A 9,604-nucleotide genomic window follows, 5' to 3' on the forward strand; every position below is an offset into this window, starting at 1 on the left:
TTTTTTAAACACAAAGTCTTTGTATTCCAGGCAGACTATATTAAAGGTAAAGAAAAACCTTTGTTCACAATTTTTTAAAAAGCAGAGTAATAATCTAAGAAAAATTTATTCTTTTAACAGAGAGAAAACCAAATTTTAATTTTGTACCATGTACTTTTCACATGAATTTTTTCTTAAATTTAAATAATTTAGTTTAATCTTAGCTTGGCCACAAATAAATTTTTTAAAGGTTTTTCCTTCACAAATCTTTTGATTTTTACAAAACTTGTGATTTTACAAATCTTTTGTGATTTCCATAAACATTTTGTAACTTTTTATATCTCATTAGGTTTTATCTTTTTAAATTTTGAAATAATAATTTTATTTTAGGACAAAATTATTATCTTTTTAATTTAAAACATGTCCTTTATATCTGTGGACAAAAAGATGTCTGACATTCCAGTAAACAACAAATGTTCCCCACCATCAGTCCATCAGCTACCACAGTCACCCCTGATGGTGTACCCTGAGGGGAATACAGAATGGAAAAAACAGGATACTGGCCCTAGATAGTTAAGTGCATATCAGTGGAAAAATTTCAGTGAACCCAGACGCTTGCATCTTCCCATACATAGAGAAGCACTAAAATATTAACTTGAGATGTCTGTTTTTGTGATTAGCAGTAATCTTTTGAGGTTTGACTACATAGTTTTTGTGTGTTTGTTTTGGTTTGTTTGTTTGTTGCAAAAACTCCTATATTTAGGCTCCTCCCTTACCTCTTTGCAACAGTTCCTCACTAATGTCCTCCAATAAAGCATAATTCTCAGCTTTTACGTTGTGCAACATTTTTTATCTAAAAACAAAACAAAACACATTTTATTTTCTTTACCAGAAGTGCATCTCACCCTTCTTTTACCAGAAACACACATTCTACTTTTTACATACACTGATTTTTTTTCATCCTTATTATTTCTACTAGCTTTGTAAAACAAAAAAAGCAAAACAAAACCTTAGTTCTTTTACAAATCGATTTTGGCAAGAGAACTTTTATGAAAAAGCCCTCCATCCACTCACCCACCCCCTTTTTTTTAGTATCTATGGGCAATGTTTTGTTTAACTCCTGGGGTGTTTACATTTTAAAAACACAGTAAGATTTACAACCACAAGGGACAGAGAACAAATGTAAGTTTTCTCCTAGGCTTTGGGGTAATTGTTATTTAAAGTTTCCCTTTGTATTAGGAGTCAGATGGCAAGAGGCTTTTTGTTCTTTTCTCATCAATCACTTCAACATCCTCCTCTTTTTCTTCTTCTTCCTAGAAACTCCACCTCTTGGTATCCTAACCAGGTTTTGTCACAAGCTCAGGTCTCTAAACTTACCAACCTGCTCTCCCACCCTGTGTGTCAGCCCAGAGCTAGCAGAGCAGTGGATACTGCACATCCTTCCGTACCTCAGCTCTTCCTTTAACGTTTTAACTTTCATTTCAGCCTCTAGTTGGGCATCGATGCCCAGCCCGAACTGCCCCCAGTAGAGGTCAGCCCCCGGTGGCAGCCACAAGTTTCCCTTCTTTGTCACAGGGCACTCTGCACAGTTCCTTAAACAGCGCATGGCAGCAGCCGGCGTTCTCAGGGCGCCCCCGTACTCATGCATTGGCCCACAGGCATCCCACACATCGGCCATGCCTGCCCACGGAGAGGTGGAGGGCCCACCTGAGATCTCCCCCTGTGGATCCCTCTTTCCTACAGCCCATTTCTTTGGTCTCCTGGCTCACTCTTCCGCTGTTGGTTTGCAGCCTCCCAGGGAGCTTCCTGGGTGAAACGTGAAATCACCACCCTACCCCAGCACCACCGCCACCACAAGCAGGGAAGGGAGAAACCAAAGAGGCAGACTGCTCCAGACTGGTGGGCAGCAGGTTCAATAAGCAAAGAAACTTACATCGGAGGCTGTAAGACAAGTAGATTTCCGTACCCACCCACCAAATCTTACAAGTTTACCCAGAAGTTTAACTGGGCTTGGTCATATACACAGTCCATGTGGTCTCAACATTGCATGACTGTCTCCAGGCTGTGTCCCTGGGCAGCTTCTAGATTGGGGAAGGCAAGCAGAGGGCACATTTCAAGGACAGGGAGGGAGTGAGCAGCCGCTGAATGCCCGGGTCCAGTTTGAAGGCCAAACCTGGGGTCACGTCTTTCTGATGACCTTTCCCAACACATGGCTATGATGTCATCCAACATATTCCTACATCCCTCCTATTTCACGCAGAATGATATTTAAATCATGAAACTTAATCAGATTCAAAATCAAATTGGTTTTTGGTGAGGATACTTCATAAGTGGAGTTGTGTATATTGTATATATCATATCAGAATAAGCATTTTGGTTTATCCTCTCCATCTGTGATTTTATGATTGATGGGGTGTACTTTGGACATTCTGCTGATGTAAAATGGTATCTAGTTATATTTGTAATTCACGTTTCACAATTATAAGTTAGAATGAGCACATCGTTTCCTGTGTTTATTGACCATCTGTGTTTCTTTTTCTGTGATGTACCTATTCACATATTTTGCCCACTTTCTGTTGATGTTTCTCTTTTTTATTGATTAGTAGAAATTCATCATGTGTTCAGGATTCTAATTCTTCTTCAATAATATACATTTCAAATTGCTTATAGTCCCTGTTTTTTCTTTTCATTTTATTTTGACTTTTTAAAAATTAATTAATTAATTAATTTTTATTTTTGGCTGTGTTGGGTCTTTGTTGCTGCACGTGGGCTTTCTCTAGTTGCGGTGAGCGGGCACTACTCTTCATTGTGGTGCGCAGGCTTCTCATTGCAGTGGCTTCTCTTGTTGCAGAGCATGGGCTATAGGTGCGCAGGCTTCAGTAGTTGTGTCGCATGGGCTCAGTAGTTGTGTCGCTCAGTCTCAGTAGTTGTGGCGCACAGGCTTAGTTGCTCCGCGGCATGTGGGATCTTCCCGGACCAGGGATCGAACCCGTGTCCCCTGCATTGGCAGGTGGATTCTTAACCACTGCACCACCAGGGAAGTCCCTTTATTATGACTTTTAATGCCCACAAGCCTTTCATTTTTGTGAAAGGTTATAATTACTAATCTTTTCCTTTATGGTCTGTGCTATTTGTATCCTAATTAAGAAATCTTTTTCTACACTGAGATCATAATGATATCCTCCTCTATTTTCTTTTTTAATATTTTGTTTTCACATTTAGGTCTTTATTCTTCTACAAAATAAATTTTTATAATATAATATCCAATTTTATCTTTTTCCACATGAATGACCCATTGTCCCAACACAGCTTATTCATAATTCATCCAGTCTGCACTAATCAGCAATGCCGCCTCTGTCGTATACTGGCTTTCCTTCTATGAGTAGAAATGTTTCTGGTTCTCTGTTCTGTTCCACTATTCTCTTTCTAAAACTTGGTGCCATTGCACATTGCTGCAAATACTATATCTTTAAAATAAAAATTTTTTTTAGATGTTGGGGGTAGCTTATTAATTAATTTATTTATTTTTGCTGTGTTGGGTCTTTGTTTCTGTGCGAGGGCTTTCTCTAGTTGTGGCAAGCAGGGGCCACTCTTCATCGCAGTGCGCGGGCCTCTGTTGTTGCGGAGCACAGGCTCCAGACGCGGAGGCTCAGCAGTTGTGGCTCACGGGCCTAGTTGCTCCGCGGCATGTGTGATCCTCCTAGACCAGGGCTCGACCCCATGTCCCCTGCATTAGCAGGCAGATTCTCAACCACTGCGCCACCAGGGAAGCCCTAAAATAAATTTGAATATCTTGTCAGGAAATGGTATTCACCTTGTTCATCTGTTCCATGCCTCACAATTAGGTGTTTTGTAGCAGGACAGCTATCTCCCTTGAAGGTGGTTGATATTGCCATTGTTAAAAATTATCATGAAAGGCTCCAAAGTAGTCTAACTTATTTCTGACCCACCCTACTACCAAGAACAATTGTTAAAGCTGACAGAATATGATGAAAAGATGACAAAATATGAACACTTGCCAGGCTTACATCCTGAAGGGAAGGGAAAGCCAGAGCAGTGAGCCCACTTATACCCTCAAGGAACCTACATTTTGAAGGTGGCAGTCCAAAGGCCTAGAAGGTGAGCAGAAATATGTAGCTGAAAGGATGCTGAGATGCTGAGCAGAGCTTTCAAGTTTCACAGGGCTGTGGGGAGGAAAAATGGTCTAGGAACCATTAAAAAGGAGGGCAATATATAACTGACTATAATAAAATTTAAGAGACATATGAGACATGTTGAAAAGTTCTAACAGAAGTGTCTTAGTCAATTTTCTACTGATAATAATCGCAACGATAACTCATTCCATAACGTTTTTTTCTTAATACATAGAGCTTTAAGATTACAGGATATTTTTAAAAAACTATTTCAATTTATAACAATATTTCTGGTAGGGAATATGATAGGATAATCAATAAAGCACTTCACAAGATTAAAAATATATTACATTAGGATAAAATTCTGTTGAGGAAATAGAATATATTTTTGTTCAAGAAGAAGGGGAACTATATAATATTTCTGACTGTTAGGGTTTATTCCATTTTTTTAAATTAAAGATTTTTGTTTTCAAATCTCTATGATATTTAGGTTCCAAGAATCCAAATGTAATCTTCTAACATGTCCATGTTTATAATATACCATAAATTACATAATTTTGACTATTTAAATTTACGATGAAAATTCCTAGGTATCAGTTTAATAATGTGTGATGGAGCACAGTTTTCCAAAATTATTTTAGGGAGCACCCCAGAAAAAAAGGTCAACATTACAGCTCTAAGGTGATCTCACCAGGTTCATGGTTTTAATGAACTCCAAATGTATATCTATAGTGCTATTTCTCCCCTGAATCCAGAGTTGTATACTAACTGCCTTTTCAGCATTTTCAGTTGTATATCTAATTTGGCATTTTGAACTTAACAAGTCCAAAACTGACCACCCACCAAATTTGCACACTTCCCAGCACATTCTGGTCACCTAGCTAGCTGCTCAGACCCTAAATGGCAGAGTCATCATTGACTCTTTGCTTTCTCTCACATTCCACATCCAATCCATCTGCAAATCTTCTGAACCATACCTTAAAAATATATCCTACTACCTTCTAACTACCTAAATTCAACCACTGTTAACATTTGGTGCCATTTGCTTGGCCATTCTTTCTCTGTTGGTCTATGTGTGTGTTTGTGCGTATGTCTGTATACACACACACACACACACACACACACACACCCCTACACATACATATTTTTTTCTATTTCTTTTAGATCCTTTGCATTTCCATATACACTTCACGATCAGCTTGTCAAATTCTATAAGCATCTTATTGGAATTATGATTTAGAAGGCACCGGATCTATAGATCAAACAGTGGAGAACAGATTTCTTAATGATAGTGAAACATTCAAGTCTTGAACATAATATATCTCTCCACTAAAAAAACTGTCTCAACAAAGTTTTTGAAGTAGAAATCTGGTGTCAGGATTTTTGAAAGCCTCCAGTTTGTTTTACTGTGAAGGCGAGGCTGACTACACTTGTGCCTAATTTGGCCCCAGTCTGCTCCCCAGTCTCATGTCCTTTCTCTCTCCCCTTTTCTCACCACCCTCTGGCCCACACGTTCCCCATGCTACTCCTTGATCACTCCAAGCATCTTATCTCTGGGACTCTGCATTTGCTCTTTATTTGCCTTAACAGATACTCATACGTTTTCATATGACTTATTCCCTCACTTCACTGAGGTTCCCTAGATATCATTTCCTCTGAATCCTTCTCTGGTTACCCATTCTAAAAGAGCATCATCCTTTCCATCTCTGTTCACTGACCTAGCTTTATTATTTTTTTTTATAACATCACCACTGCCTGACATCACGTCATATAATTTGTTTATTTGCTTACTATCTGTCTCCTCGCTACCAAGTAAGCTCCATGAGAGCATAGATCCTTTTTTTTTTCACTGCTGCATCTCCAGCACCTAGAACTGTATCTGGCACATAGCAGGTACTCCAAATTATTTGATGAATTAACCAAAGGCTTTTGGAAGGAGAGGAGTGAAAGAAAACATTTACTTCTCACTTAATAGCCTTTAGAAAATAAGCTAGCCTGCATTCTTGTATTACTTGTAATTATTTTTTAAAAAATATGTCTCACTTTGAGGATGTTTCTATATTCTGCATTTCCATTTGAAGTCCTCACTCTTTAGGAGGAAAACTTGTTAAAAGCCATTTCTAAGGTGGTTGCAAGTCAAGTTTATTTACCAAAAAACCGTTACAGCTAAAAAACGAACTCAGTAAGTTGCAGAATACAAAATCAATATACAAAAACCTATTGCATTTCTATACACTAATAATGAACTATCAAAAAGAGAAATTAAGAAAACAATCCCATCTACAATTGCATCAAAAAGAATAAAATACCTAGGAATAAATTTAACCAAGGAAGTGAAAGATCTGTACACTAAAACTGTAAGACATTAATGAATGAAACTGAAGAAAATGCAAATAAATGCAAAGATATTCTGTGCTTATGTATTAGAATTAATATTGTTTAAGTGTCCATACTACCCAAAGCAATCTACAAATTCAGTGCAATCCCTATCAAAATTCCAATGGTATTTTTCAGAGAAATAGAACAATCCTAAAATTTGTATGGAACCACAAAGACCCCAAATAGCCAAAACAATCTTGAGAAAGAAGAACAATGCTGGAGGCATCATGCTCCCTGATTTCAAACTATATTATGAAGTTATAGTAATAAAAAAACAGTATGTTATTGGCATGAAAACAAACACACTGATCATTGGAACAGAATACAAAGCCCAGAAATAATCCATGCTTATATGGTCAATTAACATACAACAAAGAGCGAAGAACATACAGTGAAAAAAGGACTATCTCTTCAATAAACAGTGCTGGGAAAACAGGACAGCCACATTCAAAAGAGTAAAACTGGACGACTATCTTACACCATACACAAAAATCAACCCCAAATGGATTAAAGACTTGAATGTAAGACCTAAAACCATAAAGCTCCAAGAAGAAAACGTAGGTGGTAAGCTCCTTGTCATCAGTCTTGGCGATGATTTTTCAGATCTGACACCAAAAGGAAAGGTAACAGGAGGAAAAACAAACAAGTGAGACTACACTAAACTAAAAAGCTTCTGCACAGCAAAGGAAACCATCAACAAAATGAAGAGGCGGCCTACTAAATGGGAAAACATACTTGCAAATCATGTTTGATAGGGGGTTAAAATCCAAAATATATTAAAAAAACTCATACAACTCAATAGCAAACAATCTGATTAAAAAATGGGCAGAAGATCTGAATAGACATTTTTCCAAAGAAGACACACAAGATGGGCAACAGGTACATGAAAAGATGCTCAACATCACTAATCATCAGGGAAATGGAAATCAAAGACACAATGAAATACCCTCTCACCCACACAAGTGTTGGTGAAAATGTGGAGAAAAGGGAACCCTCTTGTACTGTTGGTGGGAATGTCAATTGGTGCAGCCACTGTGGAAAACAATATGGAAGTTCCTCCAAGAGTTAAAAATAGAACCACCATGTGATCCAGTAATTCCACTTCTGGGTATTTATCCAAAGAAAATGAATACACTAACTCAAAAAGATGTATGCACTCCCATATTCATTGCAGTATTATTTACCATAGCCAAGATACGGAAACAACCGAAGTGTTTATCGATGGATGAATTTAAAAAGATAATGTAGTATATATGTACAATGGAGTATTACTCAGCCATAAAAAATGAAACCCTACCATTTGCAACAACATGGATGGACCTTGAGAGCATTACGCTAAGTTAAATAAGTCAGAGAAAGACAAATACCCTACGATCTTACTTACATATGGAACCTCAAAACAAAACCAAACAACAGAGCTCATACAGAGAAAAGATTGGTGGTGGCCAGAGGGGAGGGGTGGGATGGGGGCAAAATGCTCCAAGGGGGACAAAAGGCACTAACTTTCAGTTATAAAATAACTAAGTCATGGGGAGATTATATATATACATATGTCATGGGGATATACATATATATATATAACATATAATCAGCATGGTGACTGTAATTAATCATACTCTTGCAAACTTGAAAGTTGCTGAGAGTAGATTTTTTTTAAAAAATCAGAATTAGTCTGTATTCTAAAACACATACACACAATTTGTACCAATTAAATAAAATAAAGTTGAAAGGGGATATAAGTTTTCTTTTTTTAAACAGACAATAGTAAAATACTATAGCCAACTCACTATACACAAAAATCATGAATGGCAGCTTTGCATTACAATCTCCAATATCTTACTCATAACATTTCATGTAATATGTCAATTACACCTCAATTAAAAAAAATTATTTACGGGACTCACCTGTTGGTGGTGAGCAGGGACGGAGTGTTATAGTAAATCATACTGAAAACACACACTATTTCCCCTACTTAATTCGGGGAGTGTACTGTAGTCCAGGTGGTGAGTCTCATCCAGCTTTTGAGTTCTTCCACATTTTCCAAACTTCCAATCCAGTTTTAAACTTGATTTTACTAAAATAAAAGGGTACGGGTATTTCTAGTATGACTTTCCTCTGGTCTCTAAACCAGCCTTGCATAAGGCAGTAGGCTAGTGACAACCATCACACTGGTTCTTTACGAAGCAATGTAAACTATGCTTTTAACATACTGTTACCAAATCCAAGCTCCTACTGCCCGCTGCATGGCAGGCCAATGAATCAAAAGATGAGTTACTGAAGCAAGGAAGAGCAATTTTATTCGGAAAGCCAGCGGATGGAGAAGATAGTGGCTTTCTTTACACTAAAAGGGGAAGGGGTGTGGCTGACTGCTGCAAACTTCTTGGGGCCATAATTCTTCGTTCTTGCAGCCAGTCCACTAGGTCAGGTCAGGATGCTCCTATTAGCCTCCAACAAGGCAAACTGTTCTCTGCTCTGCAACTTTTTATCTCTATATGAATGGGAAAGTGTTACACCTTTAAAGGTCAGAGCCTTGAGGATGGGCTCTCCCGCATATTTCAGGCTACAGGCAACATTCTTTTAGTTATTAAGCTGTAGCAAAAGCAAGAGAATACAAAGGTGAACGTAAAAGCAGCAGATCCAATATGGAGTCACATTTGTGCTTCTCTGTTACAATAATACCTGTAGTCCTTGCATACACCCATTTTTCTAATGGGAAACAGCTTTGCTGAAGGTTGACTGACATGCCCCAAAACATCTAGTAAACTGAAGTTGGTTTTTATAACCTAAATTTGGCTCCCCAAACCAGTGCTAAATCAATGCTTTCTAACAGGGTGGCTCTAATGCCTAGTTTTCATCTGCATGCAACAAAATTATACTATTTATGATATACTAAATTATTTTATAATGTGATATGCAAACTAAGGGCCATCCTTATTCTGGGATTGTGCCTTTCTTACTCTACTGGTATTGAAGTGGCTTTTCTTTTGAAAAACGGTATGAGCTAGTAAAGATTTTCTTCTTCCTCTGTCAAAAGAAAAAGCGCGGGGGGGGGGAATATCTGACCCAGGAATTTCAAAAGTCAGGACCCAATACCACACCAAACGGGGGGGGGT

The 9,604-nt window shown here is 38.0% G+C and overlaps 1 protein-coding gene across 4 annotated transcripts in view; it reads right to left on the reverse strand.

Moving 5' to 3' along the window:
• The window catches only part of POFUT3 (protein O-fucosyltransferase 3), a 124,768-nt gene extending 115,230 nt beyond the window's left edge, over positions 1–9,538 (reverse strand). For 2 of the 4 annotated variants that reach the window (XM_089903751.1, XM_022571171.3), the window contains exon 1: positions 8,396–9,535. The gene's annotated coding sequence lies outside the window, so the exon portion shown is untranslated. Of the gene's footprint in view, positions 1–8,395 lie in introns of all 4 variants that reach the window. The other 2 variants (XM_089903752.1, XM_022571172.3) reach the window with 2 other exon arrangements.
• Positions 9,539–9,604: the final 66 nt, after the last annotated feature.

This window comes from Delphinapterus leucas, chromosome 21 (genome assembly GCF_059928025.1).
Source record: "Delphinapterus leucas isolate spDelLeu-1000000601 "Yukka" chromosome 21, BTC_Dleu_Yukka2, whole genome shotgun sequence".
NCBI classification, from domain to species: Eukaryota; Metazoa; Chordata; class Mammalia; order Artiodactyla; family Monodontidae; genus Delphinapterus; species Delphinapterus leucas.